The sequence below is a fragment of the Ambystoma mexicanum genome, chromosome 5p (assembly GCF_040938575.1).
Source record: "Ambystoma mexicanum isolate Mex_15411 chromosome 5p, UKY_AmexF1_1, whole genome shotgun sequence".
Lineage (NCBI taxonomy): Eukaryota > Metazoa > Chordata > Amphibia > Caudata > Ambystomatidae > Ambystoma > Ambystoma mexicanum.
This window is the reverse complement of record NC_090930.1, coordinates 580,257,331-580,279,899: the sequence shown is the minus strand read 5'-3', so window position 1 is coordinate 580,279,899 and position 22,569 is coordinate 580,257,331.

Genomic DNA, 22,569 nt, shown 5'->3' with positions numbered 1-22,569 from the left:
ATATACCATTATGGCACGGTTGAATCTACTCCGGGCCCCAAATGCCTGATATGGTCCGTTATACATCTGATTCTGGGTGTTTTTTGGGGTCTTGGTTCCTTCTTTTCAACCTCTCCCTTCTTATGAGAGATTATTTCACAGATTTTAGTGGCTTGTTCAATAATCCATTGTAAGGTTTTATCCTTAAAAAATTCATGGGCCGGTTGTCAAATTTTGCAAGAACTGACGTGGTGCTGCATAATGCCATAATCGCTGCTAAGTCACCACATGTTGCTATTGACACCTTGCCTATGCCTATTGGCACGAATGCCCTTCCGATGCCTATTGCTATGAGCACATATAAGTCACTTGATATTGCCTGTGCCTTGACAAGCTCTCTGTTGTCATCTTGCCATCAATGTCTAACGATGTAAAGGCTCCAATTACTGCTAGCCTTCCTCTGCTGCACAATGCTGTTAACATGTTGAATGCTGCTAGCTCTCATATGCTGCTTAATAATGTACACCTGCTCAATGCCACTAGTACCCTGTTGATGCCTGGTGTTATGAATGCCCCTATGTCCCTTGATAGTTGCCTGATCTCCCCAGCTGCTTAGCTAACCTACATCATGCCATGTAAACCTGTTTATGTCATTACCTGTCTGTAATGTTTTTCACATGTAACAAGTTAAGTATGCTCCATGTAACTAAGTTGTCTTCTTGTAATAGTGCTTCGATGCCCTCGGGCTGTTTATGAGCTTTATAAATTTAAATAAATAAATGAATACTAATAAATCTAATTGAGCTGTCAAACTGTACGCTACCTTCTTAGCATCTTGAATAGAATCACATGGAGAAACCCTACCATGGAGGAGAGGAAGTCTCATGTCTCTTGCTAGCTTCAGGGCAAGGGGAGGATGACAGTGGGCCTCTTCCTGACTTGCTACATAGCAGCCCTCATGATGGATCAGTGGGTGCAGTTCATCTCTCTACAGACCTGACATCAGAGCAGCAAAGGGCATGCAGAGCTTTGCTCCAGAGGTATTCACCTCTGTTTCCATTGACACAAGGCATCACCTCATGGTGTAGGTATGACATTGACACTGGTGACAGTCGTCCTTTAAATAGCAGATGCTACAGGATGTCAGACACTGTAAAGAGGTTGCCAAGATGTTGTATGTGGGTGTAATTGCACCCTCAACCCATCCATGGTCCAGCCCTATGGTCCCCAAGGCCAGTTCCCAGGCAGATACCAAACAGTGGAGGTTCTGTGTGGACTACAGAGAAGTCAGTGCAGTCACCAAGATTGATGCTCCCCCATTACCCAGGGATGGTGAGCTCATAAATACCATAGGTGTTGCCAAGTTTGTAAGCACTTTTGTCTTCACATCAGGCTATTGGCAATTAGCTCTGACTGACCACCCCAATAAGAAAATGGATTTCTCAACCCCTGTAGGGGCTCTACCAATTTAAAGTCATGCCTTTGGGTTGAATAATGCCATCCACCTTCCAAAGGCTAATCAATCATGCCCTCAGTGGAGTAGAGGCCTTCTGTGAGGCCTATCAATATGACATTGCTGTTTACAGTTCTACTTGGGAAGAACATTTCACTCATCTGGATTAGGTGTTGCATGCTATGAAAAGGGCCAACTTCGCTATCAAGACCAGCAAGTGGCAGATGGCCCGCGGAAAGTAAACTTACCTTTGTGTCATGATGTAGGGGGAGTTCAAACCAAACGTCTTCCCAGCAATGTACAAGCTGTACAGGACTGGGAGACTCCCACTACCCAAACCCAGAAACCTCATGACAGACTATGGCACCTGAGCTGCCACTATGACAGTTCCGACACCAACCGATCAGCCAAGGAAGTTTTATTGGACTGCAGACTGTCAGTGGGCTTTTGATAGCTTGATGGAAAGTCTGTGCAAGACAGCTGTGTTGTTTGCTCCTAACTACAGCTGACCCTTTATTGTGCAAACAGATGCTAGTGACAAAGGAATTGGAGCTGTCTTGTCCCAGTTGGATGACAATGGGAGAGAGCACCCCATAATATTCATCAGTAGGCAACTGAAGGGTAGAGCTAAGGTGGCCGACTGTTGAAAAGGAGTGCTTTAGTATAGTGTGGAGCCTTAGGCACTTTAGTATCTTGCCTTACTGGGTCTACCTTCAAGGTCCAAATGGACTATAAGCCCTTAAAGTGGATTATGGATGTAAACCCCAAACTGCTCTGTTGGTCCATTGGTCTGTAGGGGCTAGACCTCACCATTTAGCATAGACCACGGAGGAGGCATGATAATGCAGATGGGCTTTTCAGAAGGTATGGTGACTATCTGGAAGAGGGTGACAATCTAGTGAGTGTTTAGTCTACCCTTAACTCAGTCTGCGGACGGGTGACTTTGATGCTGGACATTCCTTGGAGGCACAGGACCTCCTCGTTCTGATCCCGCTGCCTCTTTAGACTGTTGTTTCTGCTTATTATCTGCACAGGAGTCCAGTTTGGACCCTGGCTGTGCAGCTCTTCATTTTATTTCATGGTGAACAAAGATCCATGGGCTTCCCTTATAGCATTCATGGGTAAGGGGTACACCCTTGGACCCTTAATGTGTGTTTTTGGGCCCCTGTGTGTTGCCCGCAAAGCAGGGAATGGGTTGATGACATCCACATGCTGACTTGACAGTGACTCAGGGTGATCTCGGTTTTTGGGACACGCAGGCCCTTTCATAGGTAACCATAGATTTATGGACAAAGGCAAGAGTGCCACTGGTGGCCTCTTGGTTTCCTTTGCCTTACCCCTTTATTTCACAATGTCCTGAGAAACCCTGTCCCTGTTCCCTTCCCCAGACTAGATATTGGGTGGAAGGACCATGTATGGATTGGGGCTGCCTCTGCAGGAGCTTTCCCAGGGATTGCTGTAGTGGGTACCCCCCAAGGGTGGAGCATGCCTGAATGGAGAGAGGTGGGAAATCACATTCTGTGTTGTGATTGTCTGGTTTTGGCTGTGTGTCCACAAAGTCTGTGGTGTTGCCTGATCCCACCCTGACTGAAACTGAGTCAATGCAGTAAATGCTCTGAAAGGCTGGTGAGTTGCCTCCAAACCACATTCAGTATTATAGGTGTCTGGTTTTGAATGAATTGCCTGAATCCCTGTGAGCATGATTTCCTGCTGCAATGAACTATTTGTGATTGGAAGCCTGAGCTTGGCTCTGCCTGGGTGAATTGGGAACATGATGTTTATAACTAGGGACCCCTCACTTACCTCGTGGTCAGAAATTAAAAGTTGAAACCAAAGCAGAAGCTGAAATCTCAAGAGGCTTGTATCCTTAATCCAGCTGGAGGAAGAAGTCTGCGACTGCAACACTCATCAAATCCAAAAGATATTTTGCTGATTAAAAAACAGATTCAGAGAGGACCTAAATGGGAAAAATCTTCCCACAGCTACAAGGGTACTTTGTTTAAATGCTGCTCTAAAAACTGAAGTGTCCTGAATGCCAGTCCTGTGTGCCTACCAAGAGGTGTTTTTGTGGGTCCATAAGAGGAGTTGCTGGAAATCTTTAGTCCAAGAAGTCTATCTGTATCATCCAGGTTCCAGAGGAATTCATACCCACTAGAGTTAAGTTTCTGTGTATTGCCCAGAAGAGGGGGTGCACCGGCATAGTGCTGCCCGACACCCAGAGTTGCCTAAGTTTCAAGTAATGCCAGAAATCTTCAAGTGGTACTGCAGCCACGACATCTGTGTACTTTTTCCACGCTGAGAATATCCAGGGTCACAGCCTGTAGAAGGGTGCCAGCCCGTGGTATTCCCACCGACAAACACTGAAGAAAGCATCCTGAAGGTCCTGACTTGGTGAGGACCAGTCCACTCCAGTGATCCAGACCACGTCACCAGAAGCCACCCTGTCATCCATGTTGCGGCTGCAGTGCGAAAGAACCCAAAGCCGGGCCAAGTGCAAAATAACGAAACCTGACACCTATTATGGGCACTGCACCAATCGCCACTGAAAGTCATCAATGGCCAGCAAGGGGCTTACCTGCTTCATCCAAGCCTTGTCAAGATCCACAGCACAATTCATCTTCGTGGGACATCCTCATTTGGTATGGCAACCTGACAACAGAGACAACACTGTGGACTAAGGTCAAAATTACCTATGGTGCGGGTTTGCACACCCTTAATAGTTTGGTAACTAGATAGACTTTAGATGTGTGGTATTTAAACCTCTTGTATACAATCTTCTTTGTTAAGTTTAGAATTCCAAATAATACTCCAAACAGCTCATACTTTTTCGCAAAACACCAATTTTATTATTTGCACCAAATTTCTTGAGCGAATGTATGCAGCCTTTGCCAGAAAAACCTACAAGTGCCAATGCATTTCAGACCCTCGGTTCATCTTCAGGGCCAGTAGCTCTATATATTTGCAAACAAGCTTATGCCTAGTCAACCGGGCTAAATGTTTACAGGAAATCAAAAAAGGACTGGATCATGTTAAAACATAATTACAACAATTCACAACCAATGGCCAACATTGGCAATCCATGGCAGTCAAAGTACACCACCCTGTGACCTAAGTGGAAACAAAAAAAATAATTACCATCACCAACACGTCATTCAATAGAATACAATTGGCCCATAGTAACATGATTCAAAATATCATAACCAAGACCAATTCGATTAGATCCAAGGTAAATCATACATTTCACCATGTATTAATTCACAAAGTGGACATTTAAATAATAACACAGCTCAGCAAGATAAGGACAAATAAAGAACTTACTCCTCCTTCCAAGGGGGTTGGGTGTCCTTCCTTGAAGGGCATAATTGAGTAGCTTTATCTTCCAAGGTACTCAATGTAATGTTATGTTACATTACCTTAATTTGTATAGTGCATGGTCGCCCAAAGACATCATGGCGCTGAAGAGAGAGAACTGATCAGCTAGGAGAGGCCACAGACTAAAGAGCTAGAACAGGGTGGTCTTAAGCGCTCTTCTAAAAGCGAGGTGGATGGGAAATATCCTCATAACAGGAGGGAGACCATTCCACAGGTTGGCCGTGGCTATAAAAAAAGCCCTAACGCCAACCCTAGTATAGTGATATCTTGGAAAATCTGCAGTGGAGGAACGCAGGTCCCGCTCTGGAAAATAATGAGAGAATTTGGCCTGCAAAAACATGGCCCCTTGACCGTGGATAGCCCGATGAACTATGCACAAGGCCTTCAAACAGACACGCTGGCTAACCGGCAGCCAGTGAAGTGAGCGCAACACCGGAGTGATGGGAGCTCCATACAGGGTACCCATAGCCAGCCTAGCCGCCAGATTCTCGATACGCTGTAGCCGTTGAAACAGACCATTAGGCTGCAACAGATACATCAAGTTGCAGTAATGCAAGCAGGAGAGAACTAGTGCTGCAACTTCCGGAGGGCGCAGCGGTTCGGGTATCATTGGTAAAACCTTCTTCAGAACCGAGAGATGGTGGTGGCTTGCTTGACACACAGCTGTGACTTGATGTGACATAGAGAGGGAGACAGAGAGAATAACACCTAGGTTTTTTACCTTACTAACTGGAGTGGGGAAGGGATCCAAAGATGCAGGCCAGAAAACAGTGGCCCATAGTGAGGAGTTTGGGGGTCAGCCCACCACCAACACCTCGGTCTTGTCACCGTTGAGCTTCAGCCAGTTTTGGTCCATCCTATTGCCAATGGCAATCAGACGGCCATGAAGGCATGAAAACACCTCTACTCGATCTTGATCTAAACAGATCAAGAGCTGGGTGTTGTTGGTGTATGAGTAGCAGTTCGAAGCCGTGGGCGCGGATAAGGCATACCAGTGCCTAGATGTAAATATTAAACAAGATCGGGGACAATGAAGAACCCCAGGTGAGGAGACAGGGCATAGAGTGGAACGGAGGCATGGCTAGGGTCTGGGTGCAGTCTGATAGAAAAGAGGAAAGCCAAGCAAGAACCTGGCCAGATACTCCGATCTGTGCCAGGTGGGACAACAGGTTGGGGTGGTCGACTGTATCGAAAGAGGCCGAAAGGTCCAGCAGAATCAGCTCCCCAACTGAGTCAACCATCCTGGACATATCATCCTGCATGGACACAAGCACGCTTTCAGTACTTCTGCCTGGTCTAAACCCTGTGCAGAAATGTGACAAACAAGAGCATCTTCCCTCCTCAGGATTCATCTAGGGGTCCCAGATTCATATTGGATCCTATTCTCCTGTGCTTTCCAGGTACTTTCGGGTCGGGGACCTGTAGAAACAGAAACAGACTTTTAATGAACCTATTTCGATGGGGCTGTAATATACAAAATAAAGCACACCTTAACTTTTACTTACAGATTTCCCAGGTGGGGGTATCCTCACACAGTATTGCCTTTTTAAAGGTAAAAGTGGCACTACATATGAAATGATACGATGAGTCATTTATAACGCACCTGAACACAAGTGTGTCCAGGTGCGACAAGACAAGGAATGGCCGAAAGAGGGAGCACAAAACAATGATCTTACTAGGCCTTGTGGCATTCACATCACACATATGTGGGGGGACAGAGGGGAGAAGTGCCAGGGGGGAGGGGAAAGTGCAAAGTAACAAGTAATTGCAGCCTGGAGGTGGCTTGCGAGTGCAGAGAGTCAGGGGCCTGTAGGGTTACAGATACAGTCCCTTAAAAGGATGAGAGGCCCTTAGGCAGTGCAAGGGATTGGTGAGCAAGTCTTCACGGGTGTTCAGAAGACCGGTTTCTGTGATTCTGGCTGCTCTGAAGCCAGACTGGTGGTCCTAGAGGCAACCAAAACATTTGGTATGTTGATTAAACTGTGAGATGGCCAGCTTTTCCAAGAGTTTGCCCAAGAAAGGAGTGATGGAGATTGGGTGATAGTTTGCAGGAGAGGAAGGATTGGCAGAAGGCTTCTTAAGAAGGGGGTGCACATGTGAGTACTTAAGTGCGAGGGGAAGGTTGCAGTGGCAAAAGAGTGATTGCAGAAATCGGCCAAGGCTGGAACAATGGTGTCAATGTGGTCCTTAATGGTTCTGCAGGAGCAGGGGAGCACCTGTTTTGACAAGACTTTCATAGATCAGACTTGTCTAGAAACATTGTCGGGTGTGAACAGAGGGAAGGAGGAGAACAAAAGAGGAGAAGCGGCTGGAGAGGTCTCTGGAGTGGTAGAGGGAGAGGAATTGGAGGCAGAGGAATAGAGAGTGGACAGGATGTCCTGAGTTTTAGTGGTGAAATGAGATACCATGGCTGTGCAATGGGCCTGTCAGGGAACAGGAGAGGTAGGAATTACAGCATGATTGGCCAGCTCATTGCTGATTTTGAAATGTTTGGCCAAGTTGACAGAGGCCGCAGAGATGTGGGCTTAGATGTAGGCTTTCTTCTTAGAGAGAACAGTGAGTTTGTGTTGTCTTTGGAGCCGGCACAGGCCAGTTTGTCAGAGGATGTGCTTGATGCCCTCCAATTCCTCTCTGCCACCTTATACTTGCGCTTAAGGGTGTATAGGTCAAAAACATACCAAGAGTTGCACTTGGATGTGGGCTTCAAACGGATCCTCATGACAGGGGCAAGTACATCAAGAGTGTTAGAGATAGATAGATGAAGTTTGGAAAGGGCTGTGTCAGAGTGTGAGTCAACCAAAGGTGTAGCAGGAGGAGAGAAAGTAGCAGCAAAAGCCTCCACTGACACACGCTTCATGGAACGGATGACCGAGAAGGTGGGTGGCAGTGCTGGGGATAGCTTAGCCTGAGGGGTAGAGAGCAACAGGTGAGAAGAGAGAAGAAAGGGGTCAGTCCAATAGAGAGCATTAGTGAAGGGGTTTGAGAGGGGGAGGCCTAAGGAGATCAGAACATCCAAGATGTGCCCTGCAGAGTGAGTCGGGCCAGAGGGTAGAATAGAGAGAGAGAGAGTCACAGAGGTCATGAAAGAGCTCTGAGGAGGAGCTTGTAGAATTCAAGTTGATGTTAAGGTCTCAGAGGAGAAGTTGAGAGGTAGAGTCAAGGAGGGAGGATGAGAGGTCAGTCCACATAGAGAGGAAAAGGGAAACCTGGCCACGCAGCCTGTAGATGGTGGACACAGTGAGAGAGAGACGAGGAGAGGCAGAGTGCCTGCATACCAGGCATTCAAAGGAGGAGTAGGCATACATAGGAATGACAGAAGCAGGGATCCACTCCGGGAAGGTCAGGGTTACCCCCCCCCACCAGGCTGGTCGCTTCTGGGTCTGGAGAGGATCTTGCAGCAGAGGGTGTCCAAACTTGTGACTGAGCTGGCCATGAACCAAGTCTCAGTGAGACTGAGTACATCCAAATCAAGCTCTTCCAGGAGACGGCAGTGTCCAATGAGTGTTTGAAAGGAGAGCATGCGATAAGAGTAGTGACATGAAGCAGATTGCCACCTTCGAAAAACTTCCTAGGCACACTACAGGCATGGGATGCACCATGCGGAAGTATTAGAGGTGCCGGTAATGGGCAGAGGAGAAAGGAGGAGGTGGAAGGGTAGTCAAAGAGGCAGAAGCAAGTGTTAGAGAGGAGGCAGAAGGATGAGAAGGCAAAGCGGCCAGAGAAGCAGCAGAGGGTGCCAGAGAGGTGGCAGAGGAAGGAGGTGGCGGAGTGCAAAAGAACTAAAGAAACAGCAAAGGGTGCCAGAGAGGGTACATAGGAATGTATAAATCAATTTAAATTACCTGATAAGATTTCTAGTACAAAGTGACAGTTGTTTATTTGTATATATTTACCTGACATTTTATCCTTTAATAAAAGGACTGGGTTATCACCTAACATAGAGTGTGGACATTCCATTGTGGGGAGCTTGGGGATTTACTGTACCTAAAAACCAGCCCGCATTATCTCCCTTGACTCTCTGCCTTGGTTGCTCGTCCGTAGCTACCATTAGGGAACCTTGGCTGGGGTGTTATTTGCATCTACACCAACCATACAGAGGGCATAAAAGAACGGACCCTCTCCATTCTTTACAGTTGTAGTTGCTGTGTTGAGAGTGATGCAGATTTCATGCAGGTGACACCACAGAATGTACCGGCAGTACCCCATAAGCAATTTCTGTTTTTTTAAGGAACCCTGTTTTATTTCACTCAATCTACAATATTTTCTGTCAACTCACAATTTTTCATACCATGAAAGTTGTCTACAGTGATTTTCATCATTGTAAAAATATTGTTCATTGGGCATTCAGGCAGCTGCAATGTCCCTGACCTTCTACATGGGTCATTGATCACTCTGATGCCTTTAGTAACTAAATATTACTTGTACTTATATACGGTATATGAAAACGCATACTCATATACCTACCTTTCAGGAAATGTGATGTTATATGGAAAATGTTTATTAACTGAAATGATACAGCCCTGCAATTAGTAGATGTGCCTCTTATGACACCACTAACAGTTCTTCAAAGGCTTTCCTTTGCAGAATATTTGACAATAGGAACTCTGAAATACGCACATACATAATTTGATACAGCACCCTTTAGGCATGGCTATTGATTTGAAATTCAATTCTAACACAAAAGAACGGGTTTGGAGAATAATGTACCAACGATTCATCTATCGTATGTTTGTTAAATTTTTCCATATACACAGACTGTCCCTGCTGGTACTGACACGGTCCCTGTCTGGCAGGTTGTTTCAAGGCATCTGCTGTTCAATGCCTGGTGTCAACAGGGATATCAGGGAAGCAGAACTGCTAAGCCTGCCATAATCAGTTACACATTAGACATATAAAAATCTGATTAAAATCAGGTACGGTCTGCGACAACTTCAGATCTTCTGAGATTCAAATTATATTATATTGTATCTCACTCTAAGGACTTATGGCCCAATGTAGCTACTGGATTTATAAGCTGTACCTATTTCTAAATCCACATCTGATTTTCAGCATGCTAGTGTCATTCCTATGGCTCATACATTTTTGAGAAGCTATGTGGAGAATCAGACAAACGAGTAGGATGCATGCCTCTTTTGACTATTTTTCGTTTGTAATTTCTGAACTGGTTTAAAAATATAAACATTGCACAATACATATTATGCACAGAAAGTACTTACTGCATATGTACAAAATAAAAAAATGTAGAAAAGATAAGATGGAGAAAAATACCTTATACAGTTTTATTAAATCTCTGTAAAACTCCTTAGTGCATGTATGAACATGTACAAGAGCTTTGTACATATATTCATATATAAGCAATTCAAATGAGACAAGATACATTATCAATTATTTGAAACATTATCACAATCTTACAAATATCATGTTCATTTGATATTACACGGCCACAGTAGTGTTGGTTAAATTGATAATCCCATAGGAAGAGCACTTTTTGGGTGGCTTATAACTTCGCTATCCCTGGACGAATCCTACACCAAACTTTGCAAAAAAAGTATGTGGCCCACTCTGAATTTGTTTGGTGAGGTTTGGTCCGGGGGGGGGGGGCAAAGTTATAGGGGGGGTCCCAACATTTCTTTCTTTCCCATAGACTGAATGGGGAAAAAACTTTGCTCACGCCTACAACCCAAACCGCTGGACGGATTTTCACCAAATTTGCGGCAGGAGCAGTGGCTTGGTCCAGAAAGCATGCTTTTGTAAATCTGGTGAAAATCCATCCAGTAGTTTTCTTAAGAATGACCAAAAAGTAGGTAAAAAAAATGTGTGATACCTATGTCCGCTCTGCGGACACATTTCCCTGTTCGCACCGGGGACAGTGTCCTGATTGGCTAATCGGCTTGCGTCATGTCCGTGGACATGCAACGTGTTCGCTGACTGGATGGTGAAGAGTATGGGGTGCGTCAGATTGTTTTGATGCCAAACAGGGAAGAAAGACAACTTTGGCAAGTGTATTGGCGTGTAAGACTGTTTGGGGAGGGTGGGGGAGTAAGAGATGGGTCAAATGTTGTATTTACTTAGATGGCAAGCACCCTTGTTGTGTTTGTTGTGTCCGCGGACAGCACTGCAGTAGAACATATCCATGGAAGTAAATATTTTGCATACCTGTCCGTGTTGTGCGCAGGGAAGTTGGAACTGTTCTAAGAACACGTGCGCTGTCTGGGATGTCCGTAATTAAACAAAAATGTGGGTGTCCTAAGGACACTATATCTGTCTGTACTGTCCGCAGGCAAGTTGAAACTGTTCTAAGGACACACATGTTGTCTGGGATGTCCGTAATCAGGCAGAAAGGGGGTGTTATAAGGACACAATACATTTCTGTGCTGTCCGCAGGCAAGTTGAAACTGTTCTAAGAACAGTTGCGGTGTCAGCGGACATAAAAAATGCCCATATGGCATAGTTAAAATGTTTGATTCTATGGGTGTGATCTATGGGTGTGATATGCTGCAGTGGTTGTGGCCAGGGCCTAGAGTCTTGGGTGCATGCGGTGGTTGTGGTCAGGGCCTAGAGTTTGGGTGCATGCGGTGGTTGTGGTCAGGGCCTAGAGTCTTGGGTGCATTGCCAGACCGAAGTTATAAGCACTGAAGTTATAAGCCACCATGGGTGTGATATGCTGTGGTGGTTGTGGCCAGGGCCAAGAGTCTTGGGAAGGCCATGCACCCAAGACTGAAGTTGTATGCACGGTTTGATTCAATGCTTCAATGGTTGTGTTATGGAGCAGTATTTATGAGTTGTACTTATTGTAATCTACTTACTGTTTGGTTTGGTAAGTGGAGTACATATATTCTTTGTCAATTTATGTGACAAAAGAAAAGATCATGTTAGTATTGGTAGTTTGCAAAGACATATAACATTGAATAATAGACATTCTTTATTCATGTTGACCCTCATATTTAGTAGATTACAAACCAGTGTACTGTGCAATTTGCTCTGTTTCTGTGTTTGCTTTTCAAATCATTGGATCTGTGAAAAAAAATATCCATGTCAGATAAAAAAAACTGTTTTTGTTATGCTACAGTCTGTTTGTTTTCAGTGTTCACTTGTTGTTATTGGCTAATGTTCTATCTGTTGGCTTGTTGCAGATTATTGGAGCAGTTATATACCTGTTGGCGTATTCTAACTGTCTACTTTTTGTTATAATTTTGTGGTATTCATTTATCTGTTTGGTTGTTATAGAATCTTGGGGCAGTTAGATACCTGTTGGCGTATTCTAACAGTTTATATATTTTTAATTGAAGTTTTGTTAATGCTTAAGTACAGATTAGTTATTACATTTTGGTTTTAAGAAGATTAAATAAGCGTTTGTAAGATTTGCTGGTAATCTCTGCTTTAGAGTAATGGTACTATCATTACATTCAAACCATCCACATTTCTTTTTAATATATGCAGTGTAGTGACGTGCATTGGTTGTGGCTCCTGCGTGGTAGATTATACCTATTGTTGTGAAGGTTTTCTTACCAAGTGATACTTGACCATGTGTGAATCCAGTCAGCTTGCAGTTGTTTTTGGTACCATCTGCATTGTAACGTAGAAGCATTAGTATTACATATTTATTATGTGTTTGTATCAGTAATGTGGAGCGATTATCTGAATTGCAGATAGTACATAATCTACCATGGTTTGCATTTTGTACAAGTTGCTGAAATGGAATGGATTCACAATTATGTATGGATACATACACAAAGCACTCATTAGGGATTTGTCATTATGTCACATTGTTGCAGAGAGTTCATGTATGTTTCCACATGTATGGAATATGGAAGATTCCATTTATACGTATGTTTTCGTTTTCCAATACTTGTAGTAAGTACATTATAAATTCTTGTAGATCTTCTTGTGAGTTTATAGTGAATTTCACCATTCCAGCACAGTAGTCCAGTTCTTGTCTTATTCCATGAACACTATATGTGTTGTCAGGATTGTTTGTTGTGTTTCTATGAAGTACTAACATTTGCAAACACAATTGGTCTGTACTGTGTAAGTAAACGTTGTCAACAATTGGTGGTAATTGAAATTGAATATTAATTGCTAGATTTGCGAAGCAACTTACACCATTTATATTTGAACATTTGGGTGGACCAGATAGGTCTGTGTCCAAGTCATTTTTTCGGAGTGTGTTTTGCTTCTTTGAAAACGTACCTGAGTTACTTTGGGTAATATGTTCTTCTTTGGTCGTGGTAAGTATTATCTTCTTTACCTCTCTTTGGAGGATTTGCATTGAGATCTTGTTGCATTTCTGTTTGATTTAGTTTTCTTTTACAATGTTTTCCTTTTTGTGTAACAGGATATGTTTTTAGATGGAGGGTGTATAGTGAACACAGTCTATTGTATTCTAAAATGCAAGTAATATCAGTGTTTACTTTACTTGCATCAAAGTTGATTAGAAATAGACCGTCAAGTGTACATAAGCGTGATAGTTCTACGCAGGGGAGTTGCTAGGTCTGGAAAAGACCCGGGGCTAAGCTGATGTCGGAACTGTTGGGACCGGGGGCTAGCTAGTCTTTTGGCTGTAGCCCCTGAGATTCTATCCGGGGCTACAACCAAAAGATCAGGGGCTATAGCCCCCTTAGCCCCCCCCCTAGCAACGCCCCTGGTTCTACGTAGCTTGTGCCTTCTTTAAAGACTGTTACCAATATCTATCAATGCTTTGTCTAGGGTAAGACCTTGTGATTTATGAATGGTGACTGCGTATGCAAGAGTTAGAGAAAATTGTTCTCTGAGTACATACATCTTTGAAGAGAACAAATCGAGCTGTTGAGCACCCTATCCTTTTTTACTTCTGAAAGTTTGTCAAAGAGAATATTGACAAACTGAATGTTGTTGTCATGTGGGTATGTTTGAAAGCCAACAACTGTACCCAGTGCTCCATTAACTAGTCCTTCCTCTACGTCAAGGTTACGTTTAAGCATTACTCTACAGTTTAAGGATAATTTTAATATTTTCTCCAAACCAGCTGTGTTGGAGATATAATTTTCTAAGGTATTTAGTCTTGTTGTGGCTTGTTGACACATGGGTAGTGTCATACCATGTACGTCCAGTTTGTCTGTGGAGCACATTTCAATTATTGGTTGCATTTCTTTTTTGAACATTGTTTCATTGAATGTGGAATAGCTTGCAAGAGTTGGCATTAAGGACATACAATTGAGATTTGTATGCGCTAATTGTTCCATAACTTCAGTAGCACATGAGTTATGGCCATAAAGTGCATTGATGTGCCGGGTTTTTAAAATTGATTGTGCTTCCTGAGATAGTACACCAACTGTAATACTTTTTAAAATGTTGGCGTAGGTGAGGTCTGCAGACTGTTGCATGTTTTCTGTTAATTCTCTGTATTGGAAATGTTGCCAAAGGTTGACATTTCCTATACTGCCAAAAGTTTTATGGCAGAGTTTGTGTCCTAAGGTTTTAAAAATAGGTTCACCTTTCACTGGTGTCAATTGAAGAAGATCTCTGAAAACAATAATGTGTTTTCCTCCAAAGAACTCTTCGTAGTTTGTTTTTAGTACTTCTTGTAATCTGATGTCAATCAAAGCCAAAATTAGGTTGGAGACCATGCTCACTTCATCTATTAGTAGTGTTTTCTTTTGTTTTATCACTCTGCGTAGTTCCATTGTAGCTTCTGTAGAAAGTTTGTAATAATCTAATTTGTTTTGGTGTTCTACTGGCAGGATTAATAATTGGTGTAAAGTGACACCGCCTATGTTGTAGGCAGCTAAACCTGTGGGGGCAGTTACAATAGCTGACAGTTTTTTGTTTGTCATTGTTGAAGGAACGTGCTGATGATTTTGATTAAGAATGTTTTGCCTGAACCAGATTCACCACTGACGTATAGTAGTGTAGGTTTGTAATTTTGGCAGGTTTATTCTTTATTTTCATGTTGTACACCATGAGCAATTTCTTGTTTTACTTCTTGAAAAATGCTACGCTGCTCATTGTTTAGCTTTGATTGTAGTATAGTTATGTCTTCTGTATCTTCATACTGACACATGGTGTTTTCTACATCTGTCATACCTAATTCTGGCTCATTTGCTATTAGGGGTTGTGCCAGTGGTTCTTGGCTTCCTGTTACAGAAGGTTGACTACTGTCAGGAGTGTCCTTATCTAGTTGGGCCTGGAGTTCTTCTTCATGTTGCTGTTCATTGTGCAACATTGTTTTGTACTGTGTAAAGTTTACATTGGTGACAGTGCTTTCATTTGCTTTGAAAGCGTCTTCATAGGAGTCATAGTTATCTAGTAGTTCTTCTTTTCTCCATGGTTTAAAGAGTTGTAGCAGGGACATGTGATATAGTTCTTTATGTTGAGGAGTTTTTAATGACAATTTGATATGATTAATTAAACTTGGTTTGGTAAGTTTTACTAAGCTGCCTTCACAATTTCTCACTCTGTATCTACCTTTTTTTTAATCTGGTTTTATATTATTTTTGTATGTGAAGTGTTGGGCTATGTGGTATAGCCACATGGTTTCCAAAGGGGTACTTTTGTTTGGGTAGTATGTGTCTAGTAAATTGATTTTTCAAAATGTCTTAGCTGTTGGGATCATTTTTAGCTATTGTTTATATGCTGTCGTATGATTTGAGAACTCTTTTTGTAGATTTAGCAGGACCAAGACATAGCCATACTATATTTTTAGATGTACCATACAAAGCAGTACTGGTTAAACAATCTGCAGCTTCATAGCACCCACATTCTCTATGGGAGAGCATTTTTATGTCCAAGCTGTACAATTTCTGAGACAGTGTTTTGTCTGATGACAGGTCATTCCGGAGGTCTTGAAGCTCTGTTTTTTTCTGCTTTTGTTAAGTAGGCTGTAACATATCATGCAACTGCAGTGGAATTGTCTGAAATTAACTGCACATCTATGTTTGCATTCCACAATAGGGCAATGATTGCATTGTAATCATTGACATATTTTGCTTCTTCTGTTGTTTTTATGTAATATGTATTTCTAGGTGATTTACCTTTAACACTAAGGGGTCGATTCATGGAAGTAATGTGCGCCGAAAATTCCCGCGCAGAGGTGCCAAAACGTGCGAATCGCAGGAAAAGTGCGAAATCGCAGTGCAAGTGCGAAAATCGCAGGAAAACCAGCGTACAGCGATTCATGGAAGTCCGTGCGCGAGAAAAACATTGGATGTGTGCTAAAAATGTGCGCCGCGCACGCCAGCGCACAGGTCATCCAACAGCGTGCACCACGGCCACTGCAAAATCGCACATAGCGCGGCGCACATTACAAAACTAGGCGGAACACGGGGCGTAACACTCGGAATGGGGAACAACGAGTGAAAATATGGGCGTCACGGGGGAAGTACAGGAGGCAAGTGCGCGGAACGCCCACACGCTCGCCTACAACCCGTATTCATGGAATCGAATAGGGCAAACCAGCGCACGGTCAAAGACGCGCATAGGGCCAAACAAGTACGCCACAAGAAAGCAGGCGGTAGCGCCCCTGCGACTGAAAAAAATGTGCGTCAAAATGTGCGCTAACAAAAAGCACCCATATACAGCCATGATGAATGGGCCATACAGTGGCCCTCTAGGACAAATGAGGTGCAAAGGGGCACCGACAAACACAGACACCTGCTGTGTGAAAAATAGCATGTGCGCGTGTTCCTGGGAGCTCGGGAAGTTCCACACGCGATTAGCCTGGGTACGTGTACTTCAGGGTGAGCGTGAAGTTCCACACGCGATTAGCCTGTGTACGTGTACTACGGGGTACGCGGGAAGTTCCACACGCGATTGGCCTGGGTAGGTGAGGGTGCGTGGGAAGTTCCACACGCGATTGGTCTGGGTAGGTGTACTTCGGGGCACGCGGGAAGTTCCACACGCGATTGGCCTGGGTACGTGTATTCCGAGGTGCGTGGAAGATTCACACGTGATTTCTGCAGGGTACATGTATTTCGGTGGTGCCGGAGAATGCTACACGTGATTTGGCCATGTGGGTCCCCCCAGGTGTTCCCTCTACACCCTCCACGGCCCCTGCAGGCAGCCCACACCACAGGGTACTACCCTGCACCCCTGCTCATGTCCCACAGGCAACCCATCCACCATGGCCATGCCCACCAGCCAACCCACATGTCACCTTGCACTACTGATCACCAACACATGTCTCCCACCACCCCCGCCCCCCAGCCACCAGGGGCAGCCTCCACCAGGCCCCCACTCATGTCTCCCTGCACCCCCACCCCCCAGCAGTGCAGGGGCAGCCTCCACCAGGCCCCCACCCATGTCTACCACCACCCCCACACCCCAGCAGTGCAGGGGCAGCCTCCACCAGGGCCCCACTCATGTCTCCCATCACCCCCAACCCCCAGGGGCAGCCTCCACCAGGCCCCCACTCATGTCCCCTATTACCCCCACCCCCAGCAGTGCAGGGGCAGCCTCCACCAGGCCCCCACTCATGTCTCCTATTACCCCCACCCCCCAGCAGTGCAGGGGCAGCCTCCACCAGGCCCCCACTCATGTCTCCCATCACCCCCACCCCCCAGCCACCAGGGGCAGCCTCCACCAGGCCCCCACTCATGTCCCCTATTACCCCCACCCCCCAGCAGTGCAGGGGCAGCCTCCACCAGGCCCCCACTCATGTCTCCCACCACCCCCACCCCCAGCAGTGCAGGGGCAGCCTCCACCAGACCCCCACTCATGTCCCCTATTACACCCACCCCCCAGCAGTGCAGGGGCAGCCTCCACAAGGCCCCCACTCATGTCCCCATGCACCCCCACCCCGCAGCAGTGCAGGGGCAGCCTCCACCAGGCCCCCACTCATGTCTCCCATCACCCCCAGCCACCAGGGGCAGCCTCAACCAGGCCCCCACTCATGCCCCCTATTACCTCCACCCCCAGCAGTGCAGGGGCAGCCTCCACCAGGCCCTCACTCATGTCTCCCTACACCCCCCAGCTACCAGGGGCAGCCTCCACCAGGTCCCCACTCATGTCTCCCACCACCCCCACCCCCCAGCAGTGCATGGGGCAGCCTCCACCAGGCCCCCACTCATGTCCCCTATTACCCCCACCCCCCAGCAGTGCAGGGGCAGCCTCCACCAGGCCCCCACTCATGTCTCCCATCACCCCAACCCCCCACCCACCAGGGGAGCCTCCACCAGGCCCCCACTCATGTCTCCCATCACCCCACCCCCCAGCCACCAGGGGCAGCCTCCACCAGGCTCCCACTCATGTCCCCTATTACCCCCACCCCCCAGCAGTGCAGGGGCAGCCTCCACCAGGCCCCCACTCATGTCTACCACCACCCCCAACCCCAGCCATCAGGGGCAGCCTCCACCAGCCCCCCACTCATGTCTCCCACCACCCCCACCCCCCAGCAGTGCAGGGGCAGCCCCCACCAGGCCCCCACTCATGTCCCCATCACCCCACCCCCCAGCAGTGCAGGGGCAGCCTCCACCAGGCCCCCACTCATGTCTCTCACCACCCCCACCCCCCAGCAGTGCAGGGGCAGCCTACACCAGGCCCCCACTCATGTCCAACTCATGACTGCCACCACCCAATCCCCCCAGCCACCAGGGGCAGCCTCCACCAGGCCCCCACTCATGTCTCCCATCACCCCCACCCCCAGCAGTTCAGGGGCAGCCTCAACCAGGCCCCCAGACATGTCCGCCTGCACCACCACCCCCAGCCGTTTGATTTGCCTGGGTATGTGTACTTCGGGGTGTGCGGGAAGTTCCACACGCGATTGGCCTGGGTACGTGTACCTCGGGGTGCGCAGGAAGTTCCACACGCGATTAGCCTGGGTACATTTACTTCGGGGTGCGCGGGAAGTCCCACACGTGATTGGCCTGGGTACGTGTACTTCGGGGTGCGCGTGAACTTCCACACGTGATTGGCCTGGGTACGTGTACTTCGGGGTGCGCGTGAACTTCCACATGCGATTGGCCTGGGTACGTGTACTTCGGGGTGCGCGGGAAGTCCCACACGCGATGGGCCTGGGTACGTGTACTTCGGGGTGCGCGTGAACTTCCACACGCGAATGGCCTGGGTACGTGTTCTACGGGGTGCGCGTGAACTTCCACATGCGACTGGGCCTGTGAGAGTGGGGTACATGTATTCCAGGGGTGGGCGGGAATATTTACCCGCGACTGGGCCTGGGAGAGCGTGCTACGTGTATTCCTGGGGTGGGCGGGAAGATTCACACGTTCGCCTATGACGTGCCGAAAAATAAATAGTCCAATCCTGAGACACGCCAGCATGAAGTAGGCGTACGTCGACCCGCGCAGCATAAAAGTGGCACGAACAACAAACAAGCTCATACGCCAGGATGAATATACCATTCCTAGCAGCAGTGGCCGTGGGTTACCAAAGGAGGAGGAGGAGGATAGTGAGGGCCCGAATTTTCACTCCCAGAACCAGCCTTTTTGGGATGCCTGATGACCAGGTGTATGGGAGGTACAGGTTTTCTCCACACATAATACTGGAACTGGTCAATGAGTGGGAGGATGACCTCACATCACCCACCCTGTGCTCCCAAGCACTCAGCCCCCTGGAGAAGGTCCTCAATGTACTGCACTTCTTGGCCACAGGATCATTTCAGCGGACAAGTGCCATAGTGGGTGGGGTGTCACAGGCCACACAGTCACGCTGCCTACACCAGGTCTTGAACATCATCACTGCACGCCCCTCAGTCCGTAGGTACATATACCTGCCCAGGACACCTGCAGAAAGGCAGGCTGCCACCCTCGATTTCTATGGTGTGGCACAATTCCCAAAAGTGCTAGGTGCCATTGACTGCACCCATGTGGCACTACTACCCCCCAGGGCATCTGAGCACATCTATAGGAACCACAAGCACCAGCATTCCATCAACGTGCAGGTAGTATGTAATGCTAAGGGAATCATCACCTCAGTATATGCCAACTATCCAGGGTCCACCCACGACAGCTTCATTTACTGAATGTCTACCCTAAGCCGGGACCTAGAAGCTGGGCGGCATGGCGATACATGGCTGCTTGGTGAGTATGAATGCCACTGCACATGCATGCATGTCAGATGCAGAGTTATGTCACTACTCCACTAATGATACCCATCACCTCCTCACCAGGGGACAGTGCCTACCCTCTGAGCACCCACATGATGACGCCAATTCGGAACCCCATCACGCCTCCAGAGGTAAGATACAACACAGCCCATATTGCAACCCGGGGCATAGTGGAGCGCACATTCAGAGTGCTCAAGTCACGCTTTTGCTCCCTTGACTGTTCTGGCGGGCAGCTGTTATATGCGCCCCCAGTAGTGTGCAGGATCATAGTGGCAGCATGTGTCCTGCACAATGTTGCAACACACCGGGGCCTGGCTGTGGACATGGTGGTGCCCCCACATCCCCAACCAGATGCACGGCCGCTGCGCATGGGAGGGGAGAGGGCACGGGGTGAGGCAGCCCGTACGCAGCTGGTGGCTAATTACTTCACATAGAAATCACACCCCAGTGGAGTGCACACAGGCCTGGCACATACCATCTGATAAGCAATGATGACTCGACCTGACAATTAAGACGAACAAAGGGACTGTCAACTGTCAGAACCATAGCAGCCTGAGATTGTTCATGTGGAAGTGTCACAATGTGTGCATCCCTACCTACACAAACACCACCAATGCAGTGTCATGAAAAGACACTTCCATGCTGAGAAATGAATACCCACTTACAAAATACTACATGAAAACAGTGCCATGTCACCCACCCTCTCCCCGGCACGGCCACACAACACACCATGGCATGTCATGCAATGTGAGAGGAAAGAAATTAATCCCCACAACATGCCCCAAGTGTCAGCAGCTACAGTGTCCCTAATGGAAACATGTCCACACATGAAATGCTCACAGTAGTGCAGGACCTACAACCCACATTACCAAATACTTACCAAGAATACCAATCACCTACACAACCTCCAACCTACCTTAAACATGAAATTACAGACTTAAAAATTAGCTAGCCTCACCACCTGATGATGACAGCCCTCCGAACACTTCCAAGTATACAGTGTTAGCGCCACGCAAGAGTGTAGGTGCAATGCTTACAACATGGACTCCAGTTCCAAGGTGGACCGCATTGTGAAGACATGAGGAATTGACCTGCAAATATGGAGGATGAGATGGATGCAGAGGCACATATCAATACACCACGCAGTGTACAATACAACAACAATATGCACTATGAATGTATACACAGTATTGACTACAGACTGCCCACACAGCTCATGGGAGTCCAATGTCACCATGTACGTCAATGTCACTTGGGCACACCCTTTGCAAGCCCATGGAAACGGGAAGCAGGAGGGGTGTGTGTGACAAAAACCCAAGCATCTGAATCAAATCCATGACAAGCCTGCATGTATCCAGCCACAATGCAACGTATGCCCACGGGAGCCACACAAGGCAACACACTGTCCCAAAAAAAAAAAAAAAAAAATGGCCATTAATGGGCCCGGGGGGTTGGGGGAGGCCACCCAGGAGGTCCGAGGACAGGGTGCACACCAAAACCCACATGTGTGGATCTTGCGAAAAAAAACACCTCCATGGGCTCATGGCCTACACGGCTACCCTATTGTGGGAGTATCACTGCTCTTCGCTATCCTCACCCTCTGCAGCTGCATCAGGAGGTGGTGGCACTATGGGAGGCAGCCGACGCAAAGCCCTAGTCTGTTCCTCCATGGCTGCAAGCATGCGGGTGTGGTAGGTCTCGTTCTGGAGGATAAGTGTGCGGAGGTCCCCATGCAACAACTCATGGGATGCCCGGACCTCCGCCCTAGTTGCCTGCATCTCAGCTGAGAGCGTACGGGTGAGACGCTCCAGCTGCTGTTCTGTCCTTCGGTTTGTTGAAGCCTCAAGCTCAACAAGAGTCATCCTGAGGTGAAGGAGTTCCAGCCTCAGGGCTTCCCTTTGGCCCTGGGACTCTATGGAGATGGCTTCTTGCAGAGTCGCCAGTGCTGCCCGCCTGTCCCTGTCGGATGCCAACATGTCCTCCCTGTGTAACTTGCAGAAGGAGTTGGTTGCCTGCTGTAGTCGCTCCATCAGCCTTTCGGGGGGGACAATGGAAGTGGCCATCCTATCCATGGCCTGAGCCATCATCTCTGATGATGCTGCCTGTTGGGTTGCCATACCGTAAATGGATTGCTCCCATGCGGTATTGCCAGGTGGCGTACGGCCACCACGTCGGCGGGCACCACACCTGTCTGGGGCAAGGCGTACTGCGCCTTGCTGTGCCGGCACTGCCTGAGGCTGCAGGACTGCATTCCCCCTCTGATCTGCTGGCCCAGGAACAGGATCAGATGTCGCGGAGTGTGACCCTGCATCCGTAACCACCAAAGGCGTACCTGCCAACACTGACATCCCCATTGAGGGTTCTAACACTGGTGCAGGTGGGTCGGACAGAACAGAATCCCTCCCAGGAACACTCACCTGCGACGGCACATAGGTCTCATCATCTGAATCGACACCTGAATACAGCGCGGGGAGGTGCAGCCAGAGACACCCCTTGAGAGGACAACCTGCAGCAGTTGTGGGTTCTCACCCACCACCACACCACGTCCCTCACTGGTGGTCGGTCGGCCCTCAGACCCCTCCTGGGTCTGCACAATCTCCACAACCCCAGCAGTATCAAGTGCGTCTTCCCCTGCAAAGAAATAAAAGAAAACAAATGGAAACAGGCATTAGCACTATGGCACACAATTAGGGCTGAGAGGCTACAGAAACAGTACTTGATTGACACATGT